Here is a 14,925-nt window from a genome sequence, read left to right as displayed (position 1 = left end):
GCGCTCCGCGCTTTCCGCGGAGTCTTTTACCCTAATATTACCCAAAATTCTGGGCTTCGCACCCCATACTCGTTCGAGGGGGCTTTTGCTACCTAACATTCCCCCAACATAATCATCATGACTCGTCCCATGTCACTAAGATGGTGCGTCCATCTTTGCGCGAAGGTCGGTCAACAACTTCAGTGTGTCACTGGTACTAGCAACAAATTCTTCTGTCATTGTTATAGCTCTGATACCACTTGTTATAGATCTAATACCACTTGTTATATATCTAAACCAGAAATATTATAGCTCTGATACCACTTGTTATAGATCTGATATGAAAATATAAGATAATGCAAATGAACCCAGAAAGTATATGAAATGATTCTTTATTGATCAAACCCTTAAGGTAGGGCAACACCATACATTCACTCCTTAAGGAAGGAGAACACTCCACAAGCCATATGCCTATTCATACAATAATCCTTGACTATCCCTTGACATGGAATCTCTAGCCTCTATATAGGCCTCATACATACAATACCATGGGTCATTACCATGGTTCCCTCATACCATCAACTAATACCATGGGCCCATTACATTATTACTAACTACTTGTGGTCCCTTACATGATATGGGTTAACCACCTTATTTATTACTATGGCCCATCCCATTATTACATTATTACCTTGGGTACCTCCCTTGGTACCCCATATTATCCACCCTAGGTATATAGCAGTCATGCGTTGCATCCATTCCACCTGTGGTACCGATATTTCTACCCCTGTCTCGGCTGTCTCCATCCTGGCACATTCAACCTTCATGTGTGCTACCTTATGCTCTATGGTGGTTGAAACTGCAAATGCCTCATCCAACCATGGCTGGATACGAGCTTTCACCACTGCTTCCTTCTATCTCGCATCTTCGGCTTGGATTTTCATGTCCTGCACCTCCCTCATCCTAGCCAACCGTTGTGGGATAGCAACAGTTTGCGCAGTTCCCTTGAGCTGAGCATAGGTGTGCTGAAGTTCCCAGGCCTCTGCTTCCAATCTACGGAGTGTGGGATCTTCCTGAAGGACAATGAGCATATCAATCGACTGAGTTAGCAACTCGGTACATTCTTCGAGTGACCGTACAAGCATCACGCGCCCCATATCAATAATGTTCTTGCGCTGTACTACGACCTCTGGGGGCATTGGTGGTGGGACCTGCAATTTCAACTCGGCGATCTGCACGCTAAGTTCGAGCTGAAGCCGTGCAGCCTCCTCTTTTGTCCTTTGGAACTCCGTAGCCAACGTACGAATCTGTGCTTCAACAGGAAAGTCCCTTGTAATATCTAACGCTTGAGCACTCAAATAGGCTTCCGCTACTACCTTTTCCATCTACTGTTTTTGTGTGACTGCTTCATCGCATTGGAGCCATAGTTGTTCCATATTAATTTTCTGCTCTTGGAGTATCTGGTTGACGCGGTCGGCCCTTGCGTGAAGTTGGATTGTGGTGCTGTCATGGAGTTGTTGCAAACTATTATGTGGGAGTGTAGCCACGTTCAATCTCAATTTGGTAAGTCGTTCTAGTATTGCTCGGTCTTCCGGTTGGTTGGTGAGCAATGCACCGACTAGAATCAGAGTATATTGAGCAACCTAGACTCTGAGCAATGGTTTTGCAGTTGTCATACCGGAGGCTTCTGTAGAAACGCTAGGGCCTACCTACGCAATTCTTGATCCCAGTTCACGTAACTATGTCCGGAGCTCCCCCAACACAATGTGCTACTCTGACATAGCCTCATCGACTGCCTCCCAAGTAGCTTCGCGAACGATATTTTTGATGTCATTTAGATTGCCCTCCGTTAGGGTGGTAACTTCACTATCGGTCTTAGATGCTTTTGCTTTCTTTTGTGCCTTCAGTCGCTCTAGTGTGGCTGAGCACTTTAGTGGGGTACCTATAGTAGTGGACGGCATATCCGTTGCGGCCGGCTAAGCGGTTTCCTTCTGAGTGCCTTTGTCCTTTGCTGGTGTCTGCGCGCCTAGTACTAGTTTTTCCATTGCTGCAAGTTTTGCCTCTCGCGTTGCCTTAACCTCTGCAGCATACTATTCATTCCTCTTTTGTTGTGCAGTATGCTTGGCTGCCTCTTTTTGTTTCTGAATAGCAGCCTCGTCTCGTTCCACTGTTGCGGGTCCTCGCCAAGCCGCGGGCCAAGCCTCGACAATCTTGTGAACAACGTCATTAGTGACAATGAACTGGAGAGGGGTCCATGTCTGGGCTGGGTCCTTCTGCACCCGGATGTAGACATGATGCATATCTACTTTGAATTCTGCAATGTGCTTCATACTCTCATAAACTTCATTTGTTAAGCGTGGTAACTCATTGATCCACTGACACACATTCGCGTCCATCAATACCCAAAAGATCTTAATCCCCCGAATTCTGCTTGCGTCCTTGGTCGCCCAGAGGGACGCATACTACGCGGCTTCCAGCCATTCCGGGGTTAAAACAGGAAACTGGCTGTCTTCAGGCAACTCAGTAGTGACCAGCATGAGAGACAGTAGCAGCCACGCATAATAGAACGTCTTGCCTTCTTCCTAGACTTCACGACAATTGGCCAGAAATTCTTCACAAAGAAACTGTGACCAATTGAACCGTACACCAGCGACACATTCTTCAGCCAGTGCGATAACTACGGCGGAGACCTCAGAGCTCCGACATTTCCTCATTACTTTTCCTGCCAGCAACTAAGTGGCCACCCGAACTGCGTCGTCGACGATACTGTCAATGACATACCCTCATGGTCCCTTGGCGAGCTTATACATCTTCTTTAGTCGTTCTATCATCCCTACATCGTTACTTTTGGCCGTAATTTCCCGAGGGTTCCATCCGGCGCAGGGTAGGTGCGAGACTCGATGAACAAGTTCTGTTGTGATACAGACGGGTTTACTGACCCATAATGTATCTTCGTGCACTAGGCAGAGCAATTGTTTGATGACTAACATAGTAATAAGGGGCCGGAGAAAGTGCGGAACTGCCAGGAGACAAAGTAATCCAACTTCGTCCACCTTTCGCAGCCACTTCTTTGGTTGTAGAGTGGTCACCATGCCTTCTATCTTGTGGTCCGTTAAGGCATCCATCACTAGGTGGGGAAACTTTGTTCGATCTGCAAGGTCGCAATCGTCGAATTTCATCGTTGTGACACAGCCAACCACCGAATTTTCCACTGGGACATCTTTCGGGAGAGAGGGGGTAGTGATTATATTGCTGAATTCATCTAGGTTTGTGGGTACCTTGTTCGTCTCCTTGCTTGGAGGCATATACTTGGGTCGTCGCACTGGCTGTACAGGGTCCTCCTCAGGGATGTCCTCTTCGACCCTCGTGGGAGACTCTTCTGTTTCTTCCTCACTATCGATGATAACAGTTTTACCTTTTTCTTTCATTATGGACTTGCCAACCTGCAGGTGTCGCGACAACCATCAAACTGATTCTGGAAGTGGAGGTTTCTTCTTGGTCTTCGGCATCTGGGGGGATTTAGAATGTTCTACTTCCTGCGGTGACTCTAGCTGTGGACTAACGGTGGTAGGCCTTTGAGATTTCAAGATGACATCTTTGTAATGCTGCAGCACTGCCTGAAACCACGAACTATTTTCAACTTCCTCATTGCTCATGATGTAGGCAATACGGACTGATTCTCTTTCCGGACAGTACGATGTGGTGGTGTGACCTTTACTTTGTTTATATATTGATGGAACTCAGAAACCGACGACGTGTTTTCGTGGTAGCTCATAAATGCAACTTGGGTGGTTATGCTTTTGCCTTACTAACCCACCGCCCACTTCAAGGTGCTTTAAATGCGCCATCATACCATGAGCAGTATTTTCAACGGTCACTTTCCATCTTTCCTTTGCAGCAGCGTATCCCCAAGGACACAGATGCAGTTTCTGCAGGGAGCAGTGGTCGTATCGCGCCACTGTACAACAGCCTATTTTATAGTCGCGCACCCTCTTCCAACTGCTTGGGGTGCTAGGACTGATCCTTCGACGGATAGTCAAAAGGGTGAACCCTTCCCGTGGGTCCTCTGGTTCCCCACTGACCCGGGTCGCGAGCACCCAAGATGTCCTTCTGCTTCTATTATGGAATTATGGTGTGCGCACCCCTGTGGCTTCTGGTGCAACCGTATCAAAGTAGGAAAGCCAACCATGTTGGTTTCCTTGGGCAATTCCTTTTCGTCATCTAGGGCGGCCACTTCTAATTGAAGTTTCTCGATGGCTTTATCCAACTTCATACTGTGGTCACAGATTCTGGCCTCAGTTTGTTCCAACTCATCAAGTCATCGTTTTGCACGCCGAATGGCAGCCCACAGCTGTTGAACCTTGTCGCGGACGCCATCTCTGGTGGGAGAAGCTATGCCTATAGTGGCTGATTGGGCCGTAGGGAGGAGGTTCCCCCTAGCCTGATGATCCTGTGGTCCACTTTGGTCTGTTTGAGGTGTCAGTCATCTGCCATACACCTGTATTCTTCGTGCTATCATTTTATGCCAACTTAACCGCCGCACATATCTTCTAATTCGGAGTCGAAACTTTCTCTTGTATCTGAGCTTCCCCGATCCTTCTATCGGTGTGCACACCCTGTCTGCCGACGCACTAGGCTGTTCCTATACTACACATGTGAGCTGGTCTTCAATGGTCGCGTCCTACTCTTCCAGGTGGCATCTTTCTTCACATTGTGCTGATTGAGTCACCCTATTACAGTTGAGTGTTGTAACTTCCTGCAATCGATTCTGCTAGCGCTCCGCCTCCTCCTCAGAATCGATAGTGCAGATACTCTCACATTCCCATGAGGTTCTTCTATTGTCATTGTAATGCATCTGACCAGGGTTCTGCACTGTTATCTGATAAATGCAATCCAGTTCATCATTATTTTCCTCGTCACGGATGGGTTCTGTGTAGCGCTCCCCTTCCGCTGGGTCCAGTGGAACTACTACGCGAAGTGACTTCTTTTCGAAAGTCATCATGTGCCTTTTCAAGTTGATGATTCCTTTCATGTCGATGGCCCAATCAATCCTGAGCAAAGCAGGGTAAGGATTGCTATCATCGATAAGCTCTATGACTTCAAAATCGGTCTGGGTCATTACACCATCGATATCCACCGTCACCCCTTGCAATCAGCCCATTGGTAAGATCTTTTGTTGATTGGCCATTCGTAGTTGAATCGGGGACCATTGCAGTACGGGCTTGCCTATACACTCCCAAGTTTGCTTAGGCAGTATATTTGCATCCGAGCCTAAATCTAGGATGACTTGATCCATTTCATAATCTCCTATCTGCACCGTCATTCTCATTTCTCGTCCAGTGCATAGAGCATGTTGTCCTATCCTCCGGACCACCTAGGGTTCGCTGAATTCGGCACTCTTGGTAATTAATTCCTGTAACCCTTGGACAGCCTTCTGATTCCACAGCAATTTCATGCATGCATCAAGAAAGGAGGTGATCATGTAGGGGTCCATTTTGGCTTCTGTTTGGTCCTTCCCACCTGAGGTAGCAGCTTTCGCAACGCTCAGCTGATCTTTGTTTGGCCCTACCCTTCCCTGCTTTGGTTCAATAGTATGGTTCCCCATAGGTGGGTCACCTCGCTTCCCACCTTTGTTCCCTCCTACCGTTGCGCCGCTCCTTCGTACCATATTTATACTAGGGTCCTCTTCGCGGGGTTCTGCACACATCATCTGGACATTCTGGGTTGGCGGAGGTTGAAGCACCCCTTTCTCGTTCAATTGGGAAATCAAGGTTGGACAATCTACCAATTCGTGATCAAACTGCTCGCAATAAGGGCATGAGGTCCTAGTTGGGTTAGTGCATTCGCGAGCATAGTGTCCTTGTTCACCACAATTATAACAAGTTATCTGTCCACGACCTCGGTCGAGTCTCCATCCTCTTCCTCAACCGCGTCCTTGAAATCCTCCCTATGCTTCAGCTTGTACCTGGTAGGCTGGGGTCCGTTCCATCATTAAGTCATAACTTCGACAGGTTCGCTCATCGTGTCCTACTGATCGACAAAAGTTGCAATATAACTGCTGTGAGGTCTAGGTATACTTTTGTAGTAGATGGTAGGTTGTGTGTTTTCCTCCTACCTAACAAATCGCGCACTAGAGCGCAAGCATGGCATTTGGTCCTGTGTGGACTTCCACTTTTAAGGGCATCGGGCCTCCCCCTGCCAAATAGTTTGCGAAGATCGGGCAATGGTCTTTATCGTGCATGTGGCTTTTACATTTAATACATCGTGCCTCTGGTGGTACCCCTAATCGAGGCATTCTTCCTTGCTTCAAGCTTTGTACTTCCAAACTTAAGTTCCGAAGTTGCGTGTGGAGTTGTTGAACTCCCAACCCTGGGTCTAGTATCGAGGTCGCGTATAACCTCATTGTTGTCTCTAGTGCCTCGGCCTAGGTTGAGATCTTCTATTGTGACAGAGCCGTCCTCAGATGGGGTGTTAATGATGCCACAAACCACGCGCAATGTTGTTCATCGGTCAATGTCATATTAGCCTCACGAATAGTACTCTTTAATCTTTGGTCCAGATCCCATGGGGTTTCACCAGGCAACATTACTATTTCTTTGAACCCAATGATCGATTGGTTCTTAGACTTTGATCGGCCAAACTCCTTGTTAAGCGCATCCTGTATAGCTACTAGTCCTTCATTCAGATGGTCGGTTGAGTGTTTTATGTACCATGTCAGCGTGCGGTCCTGGAGTGCACTAACCAATGTAGCCTTTTTGATGTTTTCATCTGTTATACCTTGCGCGTCCCACATGGAGTTTATCACAAACTAGAACCAGCTTGGATCTTCATTCCCTATACCTTGAAAGGTCGGTAACTTGACTGCGGCTGCCATCCCTATTCTAGGAGGTGGTGGAGGAGGTGGTGACGGTTGAGGTGGTGTGGATGGACGTGACGTGGGTGATGGGGGTGATGGCGTAGATGGAGGTGGTATCAGCGAGAGGCATTCTGTAATCAACCAGACTGTGCTTCTGGGCGAGAACCTAGCGAGATCTTCCTCGCTTTCCTATGAGATAGAAATCAGAGGACTGTTCCCTACTCCTTCCGTTCCTCGGTAACCTCTTCCACTCTGTGTTACCCCAAACATTAATGTATGCGCATAATCTGTTTTTTGCACAACAGCATCTTAATCCAAGTATTTAATGACTTGATGTACCGACCCTGCGGTCCTTGGAGAAATTGCGTTTTTGCTTCACTGTAGCTTACAGTGGTATCTATTGCGAATTCAGTGATAAATCCCCCAATGATCCAATCTACCCAGTGAACGACCGTGGGCGCGAGTTTGTCTTCAGTGGCTTCTAGTCTACGCACTAGTTATGGGGTCCACACTATCGGCTAGTCTAATCTGTACCTTCCCACGCTATCAGCTAACTTCACAATCCACTCATACAATTCTATCGGGAATGTTACAAAGAAGATCTAATGTATGTCTATGAGGATATATAGATCTAACCATTGTTCCTCTGATATCAACGAGTCCTTGTTTTCCTAAACCGCGAACTCATGGAGCTTTAGATCCCACCAATATTTGAGTTCTTTCTTTGTCGGATTCCAGTGTTCCCACATTAGACACCCCTTAAGCAGATCCCAGTCCTGGCAACGGAACCATTTGTTGGCTTATAGGGGCTTGACCTAGGTTCGGAAAAATTATTTAGCCAAACAAATCCTGCAGCTACGGCCCTTTCGGCAACATCCCGCGAAGCGCAGACTAAGGTCTCACCCAAGATAGTAGGGGAGGGTGCTGGAACCAGGTTTCCGCACCCTAGGGATGTCTTGGATGTGGTTTGGGGCTCGCGCACTGTTCTGCAGCCTTGCGCTGCGCCAGATCTGTGCAGATTGGATATCACTTATTACTATTTTGATCTAGTTAAAGCGGTCTTTAAGCAAACATTTATTACTTCTGGTTACTTCGCGCATCAAGATTAACCCAGTTCACATGTATTCAACAGTAGCAAATGCAAAGATCATAACAGTTCGTTTATCATAAAAGAGTAAATTCGCAATTAACACAGAATTCAGAATAAACTTATCTTTATTATCAATCTTCAACAATACATCCAAATCCACCCTGCGCACTCAGCTGCAGGGGTCCACGCACACAGCTACGGACTTTTCAGGGCTTTGCACACACAGCTACAGAGCCTCTACCTTCTACCCTACTCCCTCGACCCGAACTTACAACTGTTCTCCGACTATTCACCCATTACATGTCAGGACTATTCTTTTCAAAAACCAAAACTGAACTGCCTTTCCCTCATTGAGCCTCGCTCTATTTATACTTTCCCTTGGCCAGAGATCCCACAGTGGGCTGACTCTATTACTATTTCTTTACATTGTTTTCGAGCGGACTACCCTTTGACTCAACCTACTATAGCTCATGCTCTGTGCTTTCTGCAGAGTCTTTTACCCCAATATTACCCAAAATTCTGGGCTTCGCACCCCATACTCGTTTCGCGGGGCTTTTGCTACCCAACACATATGATGGTACACCTTTCAAAGCCCAAGGCCTTCCCTTTGGACTTCAACTTCAGAACATTACCATCTAATCCAATCTAAACTTTGCAATGTTATATACAATGAGAAAAGTAAAATGAACTACTGTTAATATGTGGATAAGTAATGCTTCAACATTCTACCATTGACTGGTCCTCCTAGTAGTTCTCTTCCATCTAATTGTCTCAAGAAAAATTCATTGTTACCTCTGTAACCATAAATGATACAAGGGCCTTGCCATAGGAAATCAAATTTACCATGTTTACCCTTTTATTCTCTTCTAGAATCCCATTTGGGTACTTTGTCACCTATGTAAAAATCATCAGCTTTGGTTTTCTTGTTAAATATTTTTTTTTATTTTATCTTGGATCACTTTTGATTTGACATAGACTTCTTCTCTGGTTTGTTGCAAATGTATTGTCTGATTTATCCTCCTTTGGATAACATTTGGTTCTACTTGCAACTCTTGAATCATTTTCATCACTGGTACTCCCAAAGAAGATGGAAAAATAGAATCCATTCCATATACTAGTTGATAGGGAGATGTACCAATGGACTTTTCAATAGTTAGTCTGTCCACCCATAAGGCATTAACCAAGTTTTTGTTCCAGGTATTCTTATTGTCTTCTAGTAGTTTCTTGATGATATTAACAAGGCTTTTGTTTGAGGATTCTACAAGTCCATTACCTTGAGGGTAATAGGTAGTGGAATGTCCAAGGGTAATGTGATATCTATTACAAAAGTCTACCATTTTATTGGATTTGAAAGTAGTTGCATTATCGGTAATGATCTTTTGTGGGCATCCAAACCTAGAAAGGATATCCTTCTCAAGGAACGAAATGATGACAGAGTCTATGGCTTGTCTAGAAGGGATGGCTTCTATCCATTTAGTAAAGTAATTAGTAGCTATCAAAATCCATTTATGCTGGGCTAAGGAGGCTGGGTGAATTTCCCCAATGAAATCCAAACCCCATTGTTGAAAAATCATTTCTGTGGAGATGGGTTTGAGAGGTAATGATAAGAGTTTCCTTTTGCCTTCAAAATTTTGGCACTTGTGACAGGAGGTCACATATTTCTTGACATCTACAAAAAGGGTGGGCCAGTAAAAACCTTCCCTTAAAATCTTATCAGCAATTGTTTTCCAATATAGGTGTCCTCCACAATCTCTACATGAAATTCTTGCATAACTTTGTCAGCTTCATCTTTTAATAAACAATTCAATAGAATGCCACCATTATCTTTCCAAAATAAAGCATTGTCTATGATACAATATTTCATTGATTTCATTTTCAAAAATCTACCTTTAGTTCTAGATAAACCAGGAGCTTGTAGGTTTAGTAAAACAAATATGATATCTGCATAACAAGGTGAATCTATGAAAGCTTCACTAATCTGTGGAGTCGCCTTCTCTTCCTGATCATCTAGGGCACCAATGAAATTTATATCTAAGTCCTCACAATTCGATTCAACCATGAGTTTAGCTAAACCTTGGCCTTTGATAAGTTTTGTAGGCTTTATTTCAATGTCATATTCCAAAATGGTGGCAATCCATTTGCCTCTCTTTCCTTCAGGCCCATTCTATGTTAAGATATCCTTTACTACTGAATTTGGAACATATGCAATGATGTGTGAGTATAAGATGTACACTTTGAAATCTTTAATAGCTTTCACTAAAGAAAGTGCTTGTTTTTCCATTATGTTGTACTTTAGTGTAACATCTCTCAAAGATTTGCTGAAAAATGCAGTAGGCTGTTCATAGCCTTGATCATTCTTTTGCAACAAGACTGCTACAATAGTATGTTCTGAAGCAAAAGAAAAAATTATAAAATCTTTTTTGAAACCAGGACTTATGAGGACTAGTGTTTTAGTAAGGGATTCTTTAATTGCTTCAAAAGACTATTTAGCCTCTACTGTCCACTTAAGTGTTGAATCTTTATTTAACATGTTATTTAATTCTCTAATTAATTCTGCTAAATTAGAAATGAATCTCCTAAGGAAATTTCTTTTGCCTAAAAATGATTGTAATTCTTTGATTTTTCTGGGATGAGTGATGTTTAGGATTGCCTCTATTCTAGCTGGATCTATTCTAATTCCATCTTTTGATATTATGTGTCCCAAGAGTTTACCTTCTTCTAGCCCAAAGAGTGTCTTTTTGGGATTTAAGGAAATACCAAATTTTATGCATTTAATAAAAACTCTTCTTAGGTGATCTAGATGTTCATTATCTGATTTGGAAAACACTGTGATGTCATCTTAGTAAACAACTAGAAAGTCATGGATTTATTTTGTAAAAGCTATGTCCATTTCTCTTTGGAATGTTGCTCTAGCATTCATCAATCCAAAAGGCATCTTTAAATACATGAAAGTACCCCAGGGAGTGGTAAATGCAGTCTTTGCTTGATCCTCTGGTTGAACTAAGATTTGGTTGTATCCAGAGAATCCATCAAGCAATGAAATTCTAGATGACCCTACTACCCTCTGGAGAATGTGGTCCATTTTAGGGAGGGGATAGTTATCTTTTAGTGATACTTTGTTCAAGTTCCTGAAATCAACACAGAGTTTGATTTCTCTTGTTTTCTTTCTAGTGGTGACTAAATTAGAGACCCAATCTGAATATCTAATTGGTGTTATGATTTGTGCATCATACATCCTTTTTACTTCTTTTTGAATTAATGGCATAAGAACTGGATCAATTCTCCTAAGCTTTTATTTAAAGGGTTTCTGATCTTCTTTGATGGGTATCTTATGTTGAATAATGATGGTATCATAAGATTTAAGGTCTTCATAACTCCAGGCAAATACGTCTTGAAACTCTTTGAACAGACTTATGTATTTTAGCTTTTCATCTAGAGGTAATGCTCCATGATCTTGGTCGGCTATGGGATTAAAACCAAGTAATATTGAACTGTAATCAAAAGGCTTAAGGTAACTAGGAAAAATGTTTCTAAGATAGGGATAATTTTCTCAAAAAATTGAAAATTATAACAAAACCTTTGCGAAAGTGATAAAGAAAATGGAAGCATGGGTATCTTAAGAAGTAGCAAAGAGAAAGGGGAGTTGCATACCCGCAGATAAAATAACATCTAATGACGAGGACTTAGATTCAAAAAATATTGGGATGCTTGCTCTGAATAAAGAGGCATGCTATGTTCCCCATACTATAGGGATTGATGGGCAACCAAACATTAATAACCTACCATCTGGAGATGTGGTTACTGTCAAGATACCTGCCTCTAACATCCATTGTGACACACAATTGATGGGCAACATGAGAAGATCATTTTCAAAATGTGTGGCTATAATAATCAACAATGTAGAATCATCTTTTTAATTTTAGATAACAATGGTATGTTCTATGCTTGGCACCATTTACTTAAATTTTCCTTTAGCAATCCAATTACAATTTCCAATTATTTCCAGTAGAAATCATATAACCATTAATCACATTGACAGTAAATGCAGATATAACATAAAAAAAAATGCAGAAGACAAGCCAAGACAAGAGGACACCAGATTTTGCAGATGCTAGGGGAAAACCCCAATGTGGGGAAAACCCTTTGATCAAATCTTCTTATTATTATTCAATAGTTTAGCAGAGAGATAGAGTACAAAATTCAAATAGACTAACCCAATACAAAATCAAATCATCCCTGTCAAATTCTACAGTCAACTACAGTCAAACTTTAGCCCTAACCAAAAAGTCAACTTTAGTCAAAACACTGATTGGATAACCAGCATAGTGTTTTTGTTGTTCATTCCCCCTCGCCTATGGGATCGGATGGATGAGCGTGCTATCTTTTCTCGGGTTGGGTGGCAGATCAAATCATCAGCTTTTCGTCCAGACAATATCTATTGACAGCAGGAGATCCAATCCATTTTGATATGGCAGGTTGTCGATCGCATACTTTCTTTCTGTACCGCCCCTTTCTGCTTATGTGGGCAATCAATGCAATCAATCGGGCCACCCGGACTTCAATATATGATTTAGTGTATTCCTCGGGATGGATGCGACCTGAAGCACGTGACATCCGAGCCATCGATCTTTCCCTCCCGGCTAGCAGACATACCCCCCCCCCCCCCCTTACAAATCTTCCTGGATCTGGTCATCATTACAAGATAAGACATTCCCTTTTTTAAGACGAACTCTATCTCCATCTAGTAGATAGCGCTGCCTACCGTAGCCGCATTAATGGAGCCAATCCTCGACTCTTTACAGGTGTACTTAGCATGCATCGGAAAAAGAATGCATAAAGTAGTCGCTTTCTATTATTTTATATTCATGATTGGGTCATTGGGGTTCCACATGCCACGGATCTAGCAATGCCCTCATGCGATTCGATGAAGAGTACTGGCTTTTATCCTATCGAATCGAACTGAATCTGGCCGACGATTTGGCGGACCAAAGTACTCATGTCAAGCCAGACATGTCATGGGTCCTTTTTACTCTTTGAGTACCACCTCTCCCCTTGGGGATTGGGGTGGGTGGGTAAATAGTAGTCGAGCCTGCTTGCGCATCCTCACCCCCGTGACTTATAAGTACCAGGGCCCCAAAATGACTATAAATAGAGGCTCATTTAGCTCTCTATTTTCAGTCGAATTCCGCTTAGTTAGTGAATCAAATAGTCTCCGTCTCGTCTCAGCCCCGCTTAGTTCATTTCATCATGGAGGATTTGATTCGCGGGCTCTTTCACGTTGGACAGGAGATCCCGCGCGTGGAGAATGATCTGCACGAATGCAGGGAGCTTCTGGCCGCGTTTTGGGAGCATCTGCCTCCTGTTGAACCAGATTTGATCAGAGAGCGTATGCTTACTTTGCAGCATAATCTACGCTCTCTCGAAAACAGGGAGAGAGCGCTGCACGAAGAGCAGAAAGCACTCATTATTCAGGCTGTCACCTTCGCGCGCGGATAAACTTGAAGGGTTCGACGATTAGCGACAGCTTCTTCCTTCTGTTGATTGTTCTAACCACACCTCACCTTGAAGATAGAAGATATCCTTGCCCCCCGGAGGGACAAGCGGCTTCGCACCTTATTTAAGTTGCATGCAGGATGTAGTAGTTATGATGTAGTAGTTTTCAATGATTTGATCTCAAATTCAAATATTGGCCCCTTTTCTTTTAAGAGGCCCCTCTCTATTTGAAAAGGGGATCGAGGCTTACTTATCTACTTCATTGTATCGGCTCGGAGAGCTTTCAATTTCCGTTATTTCATCTAAATAATATTCTGTTACTCCCTCCCTCTGGCATTTACTTATTTATTCACAGTTTTTTCATAATGCAATAAATAAAGACTTATGAATAATCTTAAGCTATGAATTCATTCCACGAACTTGAGTCTTGGCGGCAGTCTTGAACGAAACTAGAAGTCATCTTTGCATGGATTTTGTGGCATCCCCACCCAGCACTCCCAGTCGTGGGACGGGTAGCCACCATACCAGGCTTTCAAATTATGACCCTCAGAGGCCAAATCTCCCCAATACCAAGAGATCAAGTATCCTAGGGAGGACTAGAATGAAAAAAAATGCATGCACAGGTGCAATATTGAAAATACTATGGAAATAAACTAGCATGGATTAACAGAAATTCATGGAAATAAAATCCCCATGACCAGATTCAAGTATAATCACACGCAACATGCAAATACAAAGATTGTCATAACAGAAAACAACATTCATTTTGTATATTCATCAACAACAATTGACCACTTCTCTTTTCATAGAAATTGGTCCAGAAACTGGCTACGTATGAGCAATTTTCCACACAACCATAGGTATCCAGTGCAAATACCAACCCCAAGCCAGGCTATGAGGCCACCAGGGCAAAGCTACCAAGACACAGGCTTCTATCTCTCTCAACCAAACCCACCTGCTCTCATGCTTGGCCAGTCCACTCACTACAGGGAATTACAGGCATAACTACTAGTCATCAAAATGATGCCATGGCACTCACTTCCACTTCCCTACACAACACAAGGAAGTGATCTGCTCAACACTCCCTCAGAGTACTCTACCCTACTAGTGTTATTCAGTGTGTGTAGAAAGAGTCCAATCTGTTGTATGCTTTTATGGGAATTGCCTACAATAAGAATACTTGGCTCTCAAGATTCCATTGAGCAGTAATTACACAGTGGGTGATGGTCTCCTAACTTGCCCAACCTCTATGCTTACCCACAGCCATCTATCTTTCATATTCATTGAATATACAGAGCATCACATTGATTAGGGAACAAAGGTATCATGATTAGTCAGATAGATACTTGTATCACTATTATGAATATGAACCATGCAAGTGGTAGTGACCATTCTTACTTATCACTCTCATAGAGGTGTATTTATTACGATATTACTGAAGATGGATAAGAACCATAGCTTAGCATAACACTTGTATAGGCTGTAAACATTGTTGTACCATATTCTA

The sequence above is a fragment of the Pinus tabuliformis genome, chromosome 3_2 (genome assembly GCF_031772625.1).
Source record: "Pinus tabuliformis cultivar Carrire ecotype Pingquan chromosome 3_2, CPIR1, whole genome shotgun sequence".
Taxonomy (NCBI): Eukaryota; Viridiplantae; Streptophyta; class Pinopsida; order Pinales; family Pinaceae; genus Pinus; species Pinus tabuliformis.
This window is presented reverse-complemented; position numbering follows the sequence as displayed.